The sequence below is a fragment of the Misgurnus anguillicaudatus genome, chromosome 25, assembly GCF_027580225.2.
Source record: "Misgurnus anguillicaudatus chromosome 25, ASM2758022v2, whole genome shotgun sequence".
Lineage (NCBI taxonomy): Eukaryota > Metazoa > Chordata > Actinopteri > Cypriniformes > Cobitidae > Misgurnus > Misgurnus anguillicaudatus.
The window spans coordinates 5,634,191-5,646,725 of record NC_073361.2 but is presented as its reverse complement, the minus strand read 5'-3'; the positions used below and the strand labels follow the sequence as shown (position 1 = coordinate 5,646,725).

The window sequence follows — 12,535 nt, the reverse complement described above, 5'->3', positions numbered from 1 at the left end:
AATATTACTTACTGTAAGTTAAAGCGTGTAATTATGATGATAAAGAGTTGATTGTGCCAACTTTATTGACATTTTGAATTTTAATGAGAAAAGCAAACATCAGTCTAGTATCACAATTCCAAAAACACCTAGGAAACAAAAGTATTGGCTGAAGCTGAACACAAAGTTTATGGATGCATGCTATTGATGTGGATGATGGAGAATCTACCCTGAAAGAGGTTACACTTTTTATTTAAATCTACATCTACAATACAGATGTAACCAGTCGAAATGACCAAGATTCACTAGTCGGGTACACGTTATATTTTTGAAATGCTAAAAATCCCACTTTATTATGCATGAAAATGGATATTTCACCACCATGCATATGCAACAGTAGCACCCAACACTCTTGTTGAATGTTGCTTTTAAACATGTTTAAAAATGGTGACAAATTTTTAACCATAGGGCCTAAAAGTAATTTTTGGCCCTATTAAATTCATAAATATTATATATTACATTTTTCTGATATTTACATATTGTAACATACCAAACACTAACCAAGCTGGGAGCATCAAAAAATACTGTAAAACTTTACTCTTGGTGTTTTGGATTTATTTTAATAATAAAAACTCTATAAAAATGCTGATCTGAGCCACCTTCAAAATGTGGTTTACATGAGATACAAATTCTAATACACTTTTGTTCCTAAAAGGTGCATATTTTAATACCTAAAAGGTACATGTACAAAAACTGTACATATTAAGATCTTTTTAAAAGTGATAACTTATATACCCTTCTTTCTGAGAGTGCATGCAGACATTTGGCCTCTGTGTAAACAAACATATCCCATTTCACCACCATATCAAAATAAGACTAAATTAACCCAGAATATGACATGTAAAAGACATGTTTGCACACAGAGATCACTTAAACGGGGTGTCCTTCCTTACACATACACCTATGTATATTTTTCACACTGCGCTTCACCCTGGGTTATCTTTGTTCTAAACCTCACTTTTAATCATAAGTTAAGGAGCGTTCCACACTTGTAATTTAGAAGCAGGGTTATCCCTAAAATTAACCCAGGGTTATGAAACCCTGCTCGGAAGCACGGCCCTGTTTTTGTGGGTTTAACCCCCCATTGTGGTGCCAAACACATGCAGTGTGAAACTAGGCAGGGTTATAATGTTATGACCCAAATTAAACACAGCTGAAGAAGCTAATCATGTTGCTTACAGACAGATGTAGGAGCAGGGTTTCAGACACCTTACCTAGGGTTTAGAAATGCAGTGTGAAATGTCAGATTGTAGGGAAATTGTTAACCCTGGGTTATTCTAAACCCCAGGTTAACGGAATCCTGGGTTATCCGTTTCATGTTTTCCTTAATTAATAGATTACTTATGTTTTCTTTATTTGATCAGCAACTGCATACAGAATATGTCTCCAAATACAAAAAAACATCTCATGACCCCTCATATAATTTAAACATGTTGCTCTTGACTACATTTATGCTTCTATCTAAACCTCAGTTCTCCACTTGCAATTGAAGAAAAAAGTTTGGTGCTTTTAGCAAAGCTTGGCAGAACTTCAAAAATAAAACCACTGATGTCAGACGTGAAAGAGTTAAACAGTGACTTCGTAGTAATTAAGAAAAGTCATGATATAATCACATTTGTGCTTTTCCAAAGGTATGAACAAACATTTGTGTTCGATTGCTGAGGCATGTATAGCAGTTAGATGACATAGCACCTTCTTGACTGGATGAAAGTGTGAAGGATTTTGAACACTAGCAGAAAAGCTGTGCTTCCCCTCCTCAAAAAAGCGACCAATAGCATAACAAGAATTGCCATTTCCTCCATCTGCCACAATGAATGTTTTAACAGAGAAGAATGTGTTGTCAGGTTTTATACGGACTACACTTGAATTCCTCTTCTTTGAACGGTGGTATGCCTGAGAGTGAATAATCACACCATTGACAAACACTCTATCATAGTAGTCTACAGGTTGCTTCTCTACTCGATCAACAACACTATGCAAAGCAATGTAATCGTCATGTGCCATCATTTTTCTCTTGGGTGGTCCAAAAGCTGTAACTCCCAAACACCTCACTGCATGCTTTCGCTTCTGTTCTCCACTCAATAAATGATCAATAACAGCACTACACTCTGATGAGGGATTTTTCAGTGTTTGACTGACATACAGTGGAAGGGCTTTTATCATCCAGAAAACTTTACAAATTTGTATGGGCACAGTCTGTGTGCTTTTGACAATAGCTATTAACTCCATGTTATAGGCCTCAAATTGAAAGGCAGAGTGGGCCCATAATGGCCCCCAATTCTGGACACTTTTTGAGAGATGGAGGCAGAGGTGAACATTGTAGGTGACATTGCTTACACCATAAAGGGGCTCCATCTCAGACACGAACTGAAGAAGAAGGTCCTGTGCTTCTAAAAGTTGCTGAGATGTAATGGATGTGGAAAGCAGCAAAGCTATCCCACTTGCAAGTTTGATCCAATGATTCAGGTACTTGTCAGGAAGAATTCCCATGAGAACAGAAATACTATAGTAAAGTAGCCACATGAGCCATTCATGGGCTTTCCAGTTACATATTTCTTTTATGGATCGAGGTGTTCTGGAGACATTACTTGGGGGTTTTTTATTCACCAGTAGTTGGTCAATTTGCGATATGGACCTGCCTATGTACCAAGGAGATTGATGGTTTTCAGAGTTACACCATAGTGATGTAATAGATCTTGTAACTCCAAGGAGGACACTGTGCATATAGTCAGGGACACATCCCTCAATTATATCAAATCCAGGTAAAAGGGACAACACCGAAGGTCCTTTCACGCCTACTGAAGGTGTGCCCATCTCAACAGCCCTCGTAACTAGCTCCAAAGTCTGCCGTTGACTTCTAAGTTCCATGTTTGCCTCAAATGGGTAAACCCTGGCCTTTCCCTGACCACGTTCTACAAGTGTTCCCTTCTGAAGACAAAAGGAACATCCAAACTCGCCATTGAACTGCTTGAAGTTCTGAAGGAGTGGACGGGCAACAGAATCACTTACAAGTATTAAAGCATATACTTTGCTAGTACCATGTATACCATCAGATGTAACCCAGTCAAAGCCACACTCATGGATACAGTATCAATGCACTCTTTCACAAATGGCTCAAGAAAGATGTTCATATGGGGCTTCTTAGCTCCAAACCACAATGCTGTCAACATAATATGGTCAGATCTCAGATTGGGGGGTAGTTCATTTAAAGTGCATAATACTGGCCATAGACTGCGAAGAGGATTTAAATAAAGGAACACCATCACAGCTAAAAGTGATTGAAAAGTTGGGGCAATCATTAAGAGGTGTGAAGGTTTTTAAAGTCTTTTGGTAGAGCAGACCATCACATACATCACCAAAGTGAGCATTTAATTTATCCTTGTTATTGAATGTCAACTGCGAAAACGAATGTTGTGCAATAATATTTCGTAGTTGCACTTCTAAAGGGAGAACAATGAAAAAGTTTCCTGATTTTATATGCTCCTTTGCTTCAACCTGTTTGCCACAAATTTTGCAACTTACACTTTCATCTTTTGTTTCCATGAAGATAGAACAATCTGAACAGAAATGCTTGATAAGAATATAGTCCTTATAATCATTCATGTTTTTGTAAAAATTATATTTAGTAGTTGAAAGTGACTGTTTACCAGTTACAGCATTTATGACTTTAAGTATGTCCCCTAGAGCTTCATCAGTCAAATCATGTTTTAATGATTATGAGCAACTCATGCTCTTTTCTTTTTTGCTCCTGAAGTGCTTTCTCACTGTATTCCGACATTGTCCATAAAGGAGGAACGTGGCTTCCATTTATGGGTGTTTTCCCCATAATTTCATTGTCTCTAATGTCTTTTCCATGTTGCATGTCCATACTGCCATTATCACTCGACTCTTCTTGGTAGTCAGATGTTGTCTGTTCTTCACAGGAAAGCATCTATACAAAAGGGTTTTATAAAAAAAATCTCACCCGTTTGATCTAAAATGTTTCATACCACATTAATGATAGTAGTGTTAATGTACAGACAAATGTAATTGATCAAAATCCTGAAGAAGAAAGCATGTAAACTACATGTAAAACTAAACGTATAAATATTCCATAAAAAACTAATAAAATAAATGATTTTATGGCCTTGCAACCTTTCCTCACCTGCACATTGACTTCCACTTCATCATGTTGAATGCTTGTAGTATGATGTAGAATTGATTCCTAACAAACTTGTTGCTGGAAGTCAACAAGTCATTTCTAAATCATGAAATACAAGTCATGCCATGATATTAGACATAAGGTAATATTACATCAATAGTTGTGAAATTTGGGGTACATGAGAGAATGACTTGCTTTCTAACTGTCCTTAAAAAAAAAAAAAACAATGTGTTTTCCTTACCTGCAAGGACCTGTCAGGTGCATCCAGACCATCATGTCTGTCATCAACATCTGCAAAAACCTGCAAAGGAACCACATCACATTCAAATGCTAGATTAACTGATGGGTCTATAGTTGAAAGGATAGTTCATTCCGAAATCAACATTTTATCATAAATCACGTTGTCTTGTCTTGTGACCCTGCCCCCTCGTTCTCCTGCTTATTAGTAATCATTGGTTTTCTCCCATCACCTGTTCCCGCTCGTTATCTTGTTTGGTTTCCTCTTTTTAATGTCAGTGTATCTTTAGTTCTGTGCAGGTTCATTGTGTTTTGTTTCCCGTGTTCGTGTGAAGTCTAGTTATCCAGTCGTAGTTTCACGAGTTCACACTTACAAATAAGTTGGTAAGATTAAATTAGTAAACGTATTTGGCGTGCTGTCCGGGGAGAGGGCTCTGAGCTCGGAAATGGGCCCGAACGCAGAGTATCCCCCCCCCAGTTTAGGAATTAACCTGGTGAGTGAGAGGTGATGGGGTGGTGGCGGGATTCTGAAGACTGCAGAGGATCTTTGCAGAGTCAAACTGTGACTTATATATGGCTTGCCTTTGTCCTGATTGGGTAGATATGATGATTACTGATTGAGGACATCTGGTGGTACTAGAGTATCTGTTGATTACTGATTATAGACAGCTGGAAGTACTTAAGTGGTTTATTTGACGTGCTCCTCCCGAACTACGTTAATAAAACATCATTTCACGAGTTCACACTTACAAATAAGTTGGTAAGATTAAATTAGTAAACGTATTTGGCGTGCTGTCCGGGGAGAGGGCTCTGAGCTCGGAAATGGGCCCGAACGCAGAGTATCCCCCCAAAAAGCAAAATTAACTTATTCGGACAGCAGCCGGGAACTGTACCCCCCAAAAATAGAAATGATGAGGCTGATGTTGGCTGTGTTTGCTATGCATCCGATGGGAGTTCAATACTCGATGCGATTGGAACCGTCTGACGGAAGTTCAATACTCACTGTGATTGTACAGGAAAGCCTCGGTTGAAAATTATGTGGACGGTTTATATTTGGAGGGCTTTTTGCGGCCTCCGACGGGGGTTCAATACTCGCTGAAATCAGAGCCATCCGACGGGAGTTCAATACTCACTGCGATCGGACGAGTAAGCCCTCACTGATGATGGGGTGAATGAATTATATTGGGAGGGTCTTGCAGCATCCGACGGGAGTTCAATACTCACTGTGATCGGAACCCGTCCGACGGGAGTTCAATACTCGCTGCGATCGGACGAGTAAGCCCTCACTGATGATAAGGTAGGCAATTTATATCAGGAGGTCTTTGCGGCATCCGACGGGAGTTCAATACTCGCTGCGATCGGAACTCGTCCGACGGGAGTTCAATACTCACTGCGATCGGACGAGTAAGCCCTCACTGATGATGGGGTGAATGAATTATATTGGGAAGGTCTTGCAGCATCCGACTGGAGTTCAATACTCACTGTGATCGGAACCCGTCCGACGGTAGTTCAAAACTCGCTGCGATCGGACGAGTAAGCACCTCACTGATGATAAGGTAGGCAATTTATATCAGGAGGGCTTTGCGGCATCTGACGGGAGTTCAATACTCGCTGCGATCAGAACCCGTCCGACGGGAGTTCAATACTCGCTGCGATCGGACGGGTGAGACCCCGTTTGTCGATGACATGGACGATTTGTATTAGAAAGGCTTTGCGGCATCCAACGGGAGTTCAATACTCACTGTGATCGGAACCCGTCCGACGGTAGTTCAATACTCACTGCGATCGGATGGGTAAGCCCTCCATTGGCGATGAGGTGGACAATTTATTTGGGAGGGCTTTGCGGCATCCGACGGGAGTTCAATACTCGCTGCGATCGGAACCCGTCCGACGGGAGTTCAATACTCGCTGCGATCGGACGGGTAAGCCATCGCTGATGACGAGGTGGATGTTTGATTATTTTCGATTTGGTGGACTTTGCGGCGTCTGTCAGGACTTCAGTACTCAATGTGATCAGGCGGTTAAGCCCCTGCTGACTATAAGGTGTACATTTAGTACATTTGAAGGCCTAGATGTAGGCCGAAACATGTTGGTGGTATTTTTAGGTTCCATTATGAACTAGCACCTTTATTAAAGCGGTTTTATAATTAAGAAGAGTGCCTTGGTGTCCTTTTGTTATTTTTTGATACATTTGGTTATTTTAGATTTGGAGGGCTTTGCGGCGTCCGACGGGAGTTCAATACTCACTGCGATCGGACGGGTAAGCCATCGCTGATGACGAGGTGGATGTTTGGTTATTTTTGATTTGGTGGACTTTTGCGGCGTCTGTCAGGACTTCAGTACTCAATTTGATCAGGCGGTTAAGCCCCTGCTGACTATAAGGTGTACATTTGAAGGCCTGGATGTAGGCCGAAACATGTTGGTGGTATTTTTAAGTTCCATTATGAACTAGCATCTTTATTAAAGCGGTTTTATAATTAAGAAGAGTGCCTTGGTGTCCTTTTGTTATTTTTGATACATTTGGTTATTTTAGATTTGGAGGGCTTTGCGGCGTCCAACGGGAGTTCAATACTCACTGCGATCGGACGGGTAAGCCCTCGCTGATGACAAGATGGATGTTTGGTTATTTTAGATTTGGAGGACTTTTATGGCATTTGACGGGACTTCAGTACTAACTGTGATCGGATGGGTAAGCCCCCGCTGTCGATGAGATGTACATTTGGTTATTTTAGATTTGGAGGGCTTTGCGGCGTCCGACGGGAGTTCGATACACACTGTGATTAGATGGTAAGTCCTTGCTGACAACGAGGTGAATGTTTGGTTATTTTAGATTGGGAGGGCTTTTGCGCCGTCTGACGGGAGTTCAATACTCGCTGGGATTGGACGGGTAAGCCCTTGTTGATGTAGACTTGAATACGTTAAGTTATTACCAATTGCGAGGGCTCTAGCACCAGTCTAAGAGAGTTCAATACTCCCTGCGATCGTATGGCTAAGCCCCTCCGACAATCGAACGGGTTAGAGTTGGTTTGCAGATAAGAGTTTGGTGCGCTTTTTTGATGTGGAAGCGGTTAGAGCAAGCATCACTACCGCAGCAGTGGAAAAAACTGACCCTCCGTTAGAGCATAGGAAACATCACTGCGGCGGTTGAAAAACTAAACTTCTGCGGGAGCAGGGAAAACATAATTGTTGCAGCAGGAAATTTATTGAGTATACAATATAGCTGGCTGTGTGTAAATTTAGTTGCTTTAAGAAATCCTCGTACCTATGTCGATCAGACTTTTGAATTGATGTTGGTTAATAATAATGATAATAATGATATTTATAAATTATAAATGTTTTGTGTACTTGTATAGTTTGTATTGTATGGTATATTGTATTATGTTTTATGGTCAGTGCATGTGGACTAGGGGTGAGCAGCGGAGTTTGTATTTGTATTCGTAACGATCTCAAAATTGTTTGAATCTGAACACAGCAAAATCACCAGCGTCAAATCCACTCCGCCAGCGCACACAGGGGCACCACTACTAGGTCTGGTGGCACTCTTATAGCAGCATACATCCAACACCGGCGATTCCACTGCGTAATTTTTGTTTTGAAAACAAAATGCAGGACTTGCTTAATGTTAAAAGGGGTTATTAAGAGATAAAGTATGGAACTTGATTGGTGTTAAAAAGTTAATAAGATAGATGAAACTTGGAAACGATCTTCCAGGCGCTGAATGACAGATTCAAAGCATGCATGTACGAGCAAGTGCGCGACCTCAATATATACACACACGCAAGGTTGATAATTGTATATTGTTTTTAAAAGCTATCATGTCCGGTTCTGCTGTAAATCATGGATGGATGAAGTTGTGGCTGCAGGTTAAGCATCAAGCCAATGCAGTCTGGGATCGAGATGTTTAATAAATCATCTAAAAGGTAAACGACGTAGGAATTGCAAAGTTGTTAAGGAGAACCCATCAAATGCTTCTAGAAGCATATAAAAAATCTCTGGTATCTTTGCAGGCAAGTAAAAAATTCTCTATCCCATGAATCCAGATGACTGAGCATCACTTTTAAATGCACAGGTGATACCTACTTTGCCAGCCGAGCACCACGACTGATGTTTTTGATCAGGGTTACAACTTGATCAATGTTATAATAGTGAAGAGAAAATCTTGGATAGCGTTTATCAAAAGCCGTGTTTAAGTAACTAAAATATAATCTTTATATGACAGTAAGTTGAATGCGTGTACGTATGACGTTTCCCGGATAGGTACGTTTGCAAGATGTCTGTTAAAGATCTGGAGATCTGGAACACATCTGGTGTGTAAACATCTTACAAAGGTTTAAGAATGAGCTGCTTTATATGCATTCTAAATTAAAAAACGTCTTGCAGGCATCTTCAACATGTCAATATGACATCTTTTAGGAAACGTCTCAGAGACACGTTGCAAATGAGCAAAAAAAAAAAAAAAAAAAAAAAAAAAAAATCTAAATACGTCTTGCAGATGTAAACGCAGACATCAAATAGACGTCTTCGAGGTGTACCTGTGCCATTAGGGTTAACACCTTGTTACATGTTTTAATGAAAACCCTGTTTAATATAACAGACCACTGGCTGATATTGTGCGATTTTTTTATGTTAATGTTAAATAAACTTACATTTTGCCCGTCAGTCATCTCCTCAGTTTATGCAAAAAGGTATCAGCATGGAAGCGTACTGATGTTGAACATTTACTATTCGTTACATGCATGCCCAAGATGTATGGTGAATACAGATTATGCACGGGAATATTGTCTTATTTCGAGTCGGGGTGGCTGTTGAGCAGGTCTGAAAGTGAGTAACTTCTGGATCGTTGCTGTTTGGAGACACAAATGTTTAAAATGATTCAGTCCGAATTGGGGAACGGTTTTAACTTGTTTGCCTTAAAGAACCAGTTCAAGATAATGATTCATTCACAAACTAAACAGACATCATTAGTCGTCACAAATAGTATTTTGGGACGGGAGGCTTTCAACGTAGCCGGGTTTAAACTGTGCTCGAGGCCGGGCAATGAATACTGATGGTAAAGCGAAGCTTCGAATCTAATTGCTTCAACAATGATTCACTGTTTCTAAGCACTAGAAAAGCCTAGATATGGCACCACCTGCTGGTGAAAACGTCCTACACACTTTTTACAACTTCCACCAAGCAGAGGTAGGCTCTCGCTTGGGGGGCAGGAGAATAGAAGAATGGAGCTGTGGAAGAGAAGAATATATGGCGTTCGGGCCTGTACCGGTAGCGGAGGCAGCCTCACGCTACAGTGTTCGGTCAGGCCACAGCCAGAGGACAGGATTAGAAGGAAAAACCTGTTCCACTAGCGGAGACATGCTCACGCTTAGGAATGGTGAATAATGGAAGGAAGCTGAGGAAGGGAAGAATATAGGGCGTCTGGGCCTGTACCGGTAGCGGAGGCATCCTCACGCTACAGTGTTCGGTTAGGCCACAGCCAGAGGACAGGATTAGAAGGAGAAGCCTGTTCCACTAGCGGAGACATGCTCATGCTTAGGAATGGCGAATAATGGAAGGAGGAAGCTGAGGAAGAGAAGAATATAGGTGGTCCGGGCCTGTACCGGTAGCGGAGGCAGCCTCACGCTACAGTTTTTGGTCAGGCTTGTCTGGAGGACAGGATTAGAAGGAGAAGCCTGTTCCACTAGCGGAGACATGCTCACGCTTTGGAATGGCGAATAATGGAAGAAGGAAGCTGAGGAAGCAAATAGGGTGACCGGGCCTGTGCCGGTAGCGAAGGCAGCCTCGCTCTACAGTTTCCAGTTGGAACATGATTAGAATGAGAAGGATCCTGGGTCTGAGCCGCTAGCGGAGCCATGCTCACGCTGCGAGGTTGCCATGCGTTGCCGATGGCTGTTGCTGATGATCCATAGCATGATCTGGCCGTGCTGGAGACTGTAACATCTAGAGCAAGGGTCTAAGCACATTCTATTAATAGACTATTGTAATATTTATTTATTACATATTTTCTATATTAGCTTGGATTGGTTTATGCATGTTAACATTTTAAACAATACTAAAACATATTAACAAGTAAAACAAACATTTTTGAGTAGACTATATCAAAAAGTTGCCCTCCAGATTATTTTATCCATTGTGGTAGCCCTTGCTAACAAAAAGTTTGGAGACCCATGGTCTAGAGCTTCTGAAGACTGCAGAGGATCTTTGCAGAGTCAAACTGTGACTTATATATGGCTTGCCTTTGTCCTGATTGGGTAGATATGATGATTACTGATTGAGGACATCTGGTGGTACTAGAGTATCTGTTGATTACTGATTATAGACAGCTGGAAGTACTTAAGTGGTTTATTTGACGTGCTCCTCCCGAACTACGTTAATAAAACATCATTTAGTGATATATGTCAGAGTTTGGTGTTTCATGTTTTGTACCCCCTCGTGGGCTTTTGTTTTGTATAAAATAAAGTTTTTTCTGTTTTTCCCCGACATCGTCTGCATTTGGGTTCATCTGTCCTGCAATCCCTCACATTAATGATGGTGTTTATGAGGATGGGAATTTTGCGCAATGGCTTAAAATCACTTAAATGCATGTACAAACACTACGTTTTCGTCAGCCGCGTAGCTGTGGGTGGGCCTTGGCCCACCTACGAGCTAGGTATCCTAATTAAGTAAAGTAAATTATGTTGCAATTATCATACTTGAGCTATAAAAATAAATTGTATTGTTTTTTATCACTTGTTTGACATATTTTAATATAGAATAACTTAATTTTGTAAAAAATATTAGTGCAATATATAGCGCATTTCGAAAAGCGTATTGCCCATCCCCCACACGCACGCACCGTGAGCACATTTAACAGAGGGACACGACATTTAGCTAACGTTCGGTATGTAAAACTAAAATGAAACAGAGTACTTTACTAAAGTTTGTCTCCAAAATACGTCGGCCGCAGGATGAAGAGAATGCAGATGTTCCAGAAACATCAATTTCGAGTAAGGAGCTGAACAGCTCTTCTTTTACCACCGCATCCATTTCTCCATTATCGGCAGCGTGCCATTCTCAAACATCTACCTCCCCTTCACGTACACACCTGTGTTCAGGTACATGCAAATGTCAGGCTAATTATTTGAGTAATACATAAAATATTATTCATAAAAATGTACTATAGCAGCGTTATGATTTCGGGCGTTTATTGTTTCAGACTCGACTAAGCCTAAGGCGAGTACTGAGGACCTAACTCAGGGGTGTGATTCTTCCGGAAAAATCCGGAATTCCGGCTTTTCCGACCTGAAAATGAGGCTTTCGTGAATCATGCAAATCCATTTTTTGTGTTTATGTGTGTGGGGGGGTGCAAGGCACCGTTATAAATGACCGCATATCACTCCGCAAGTAGTCTATTTATTTGTCACGATCGAACTTCAATTCAAAGCAGAGCTCACCAAAGAGCTTGCAGTCAGATAGAATGAGAGGAACACATCTTTCACTCTCAACCAAACTAACAAACTAGCCAATCAGAAGTAGAATGGGGAGGGGTCTTTGAGGTGTGGCTGAGATCCAGCTGCAGATGCCGCGCGGCCGCGGATAAGTCATAACAAGTACACGTTGTCACGAGGATGAAAAGTAAATATATGAAGCCTAGGTAAGACGACCTAATTGATAAAGGACTTAAATCAGTGGCGCTGGGCATGGATAGAAGGAATAGGCAGAGACAAACAGCATTTTAGTAGTAAGAAAATTAAGAGAACCCGCCAGGTGTTTGCTGCTTTGACAAAACTGTCCGTTTCAAATCAGACCGCTATATGCCAGTAATGTAAATATCAGATTTCTCGTCGAGGTGAAATGCGGTCTCGCGATATCAGTATAAAGTTGCATTTGTGTCAAAACGTTTGCTTGCATTTTATTATTCTGTAATCACTTATGTTAATGCACCATTTACGCGAATCAGATCCAATGTCATCCTGACGAACACACGCTTGTATTTGCTCCTCTTGGTGCAAATGGTTTGTGAATCTGGCAGTAATGCTTACGATTACAGAATAATATAATGACAAACACACACATTCATGGATCTGGTTTCCCTGTGTGTGCGCGTGAAACGCGTAGCTCGACTGTGCCAAAAGAACAATG

General features: G+C 41.0%; 1 long non-coding RNA gene across 1 annotated transcript in view; it reads left to right on the top strand.

The window, feature by feature from the left end:
* Positions 1–12,535, top strand: part of LOC141362158 (uncharacterized) — a 270,438-nt gene that overhangs the window by 66,426 nt on the left and 191,477 nt on the right. The gene's annotated exons all lie outside the window — the stretch shown is intronic.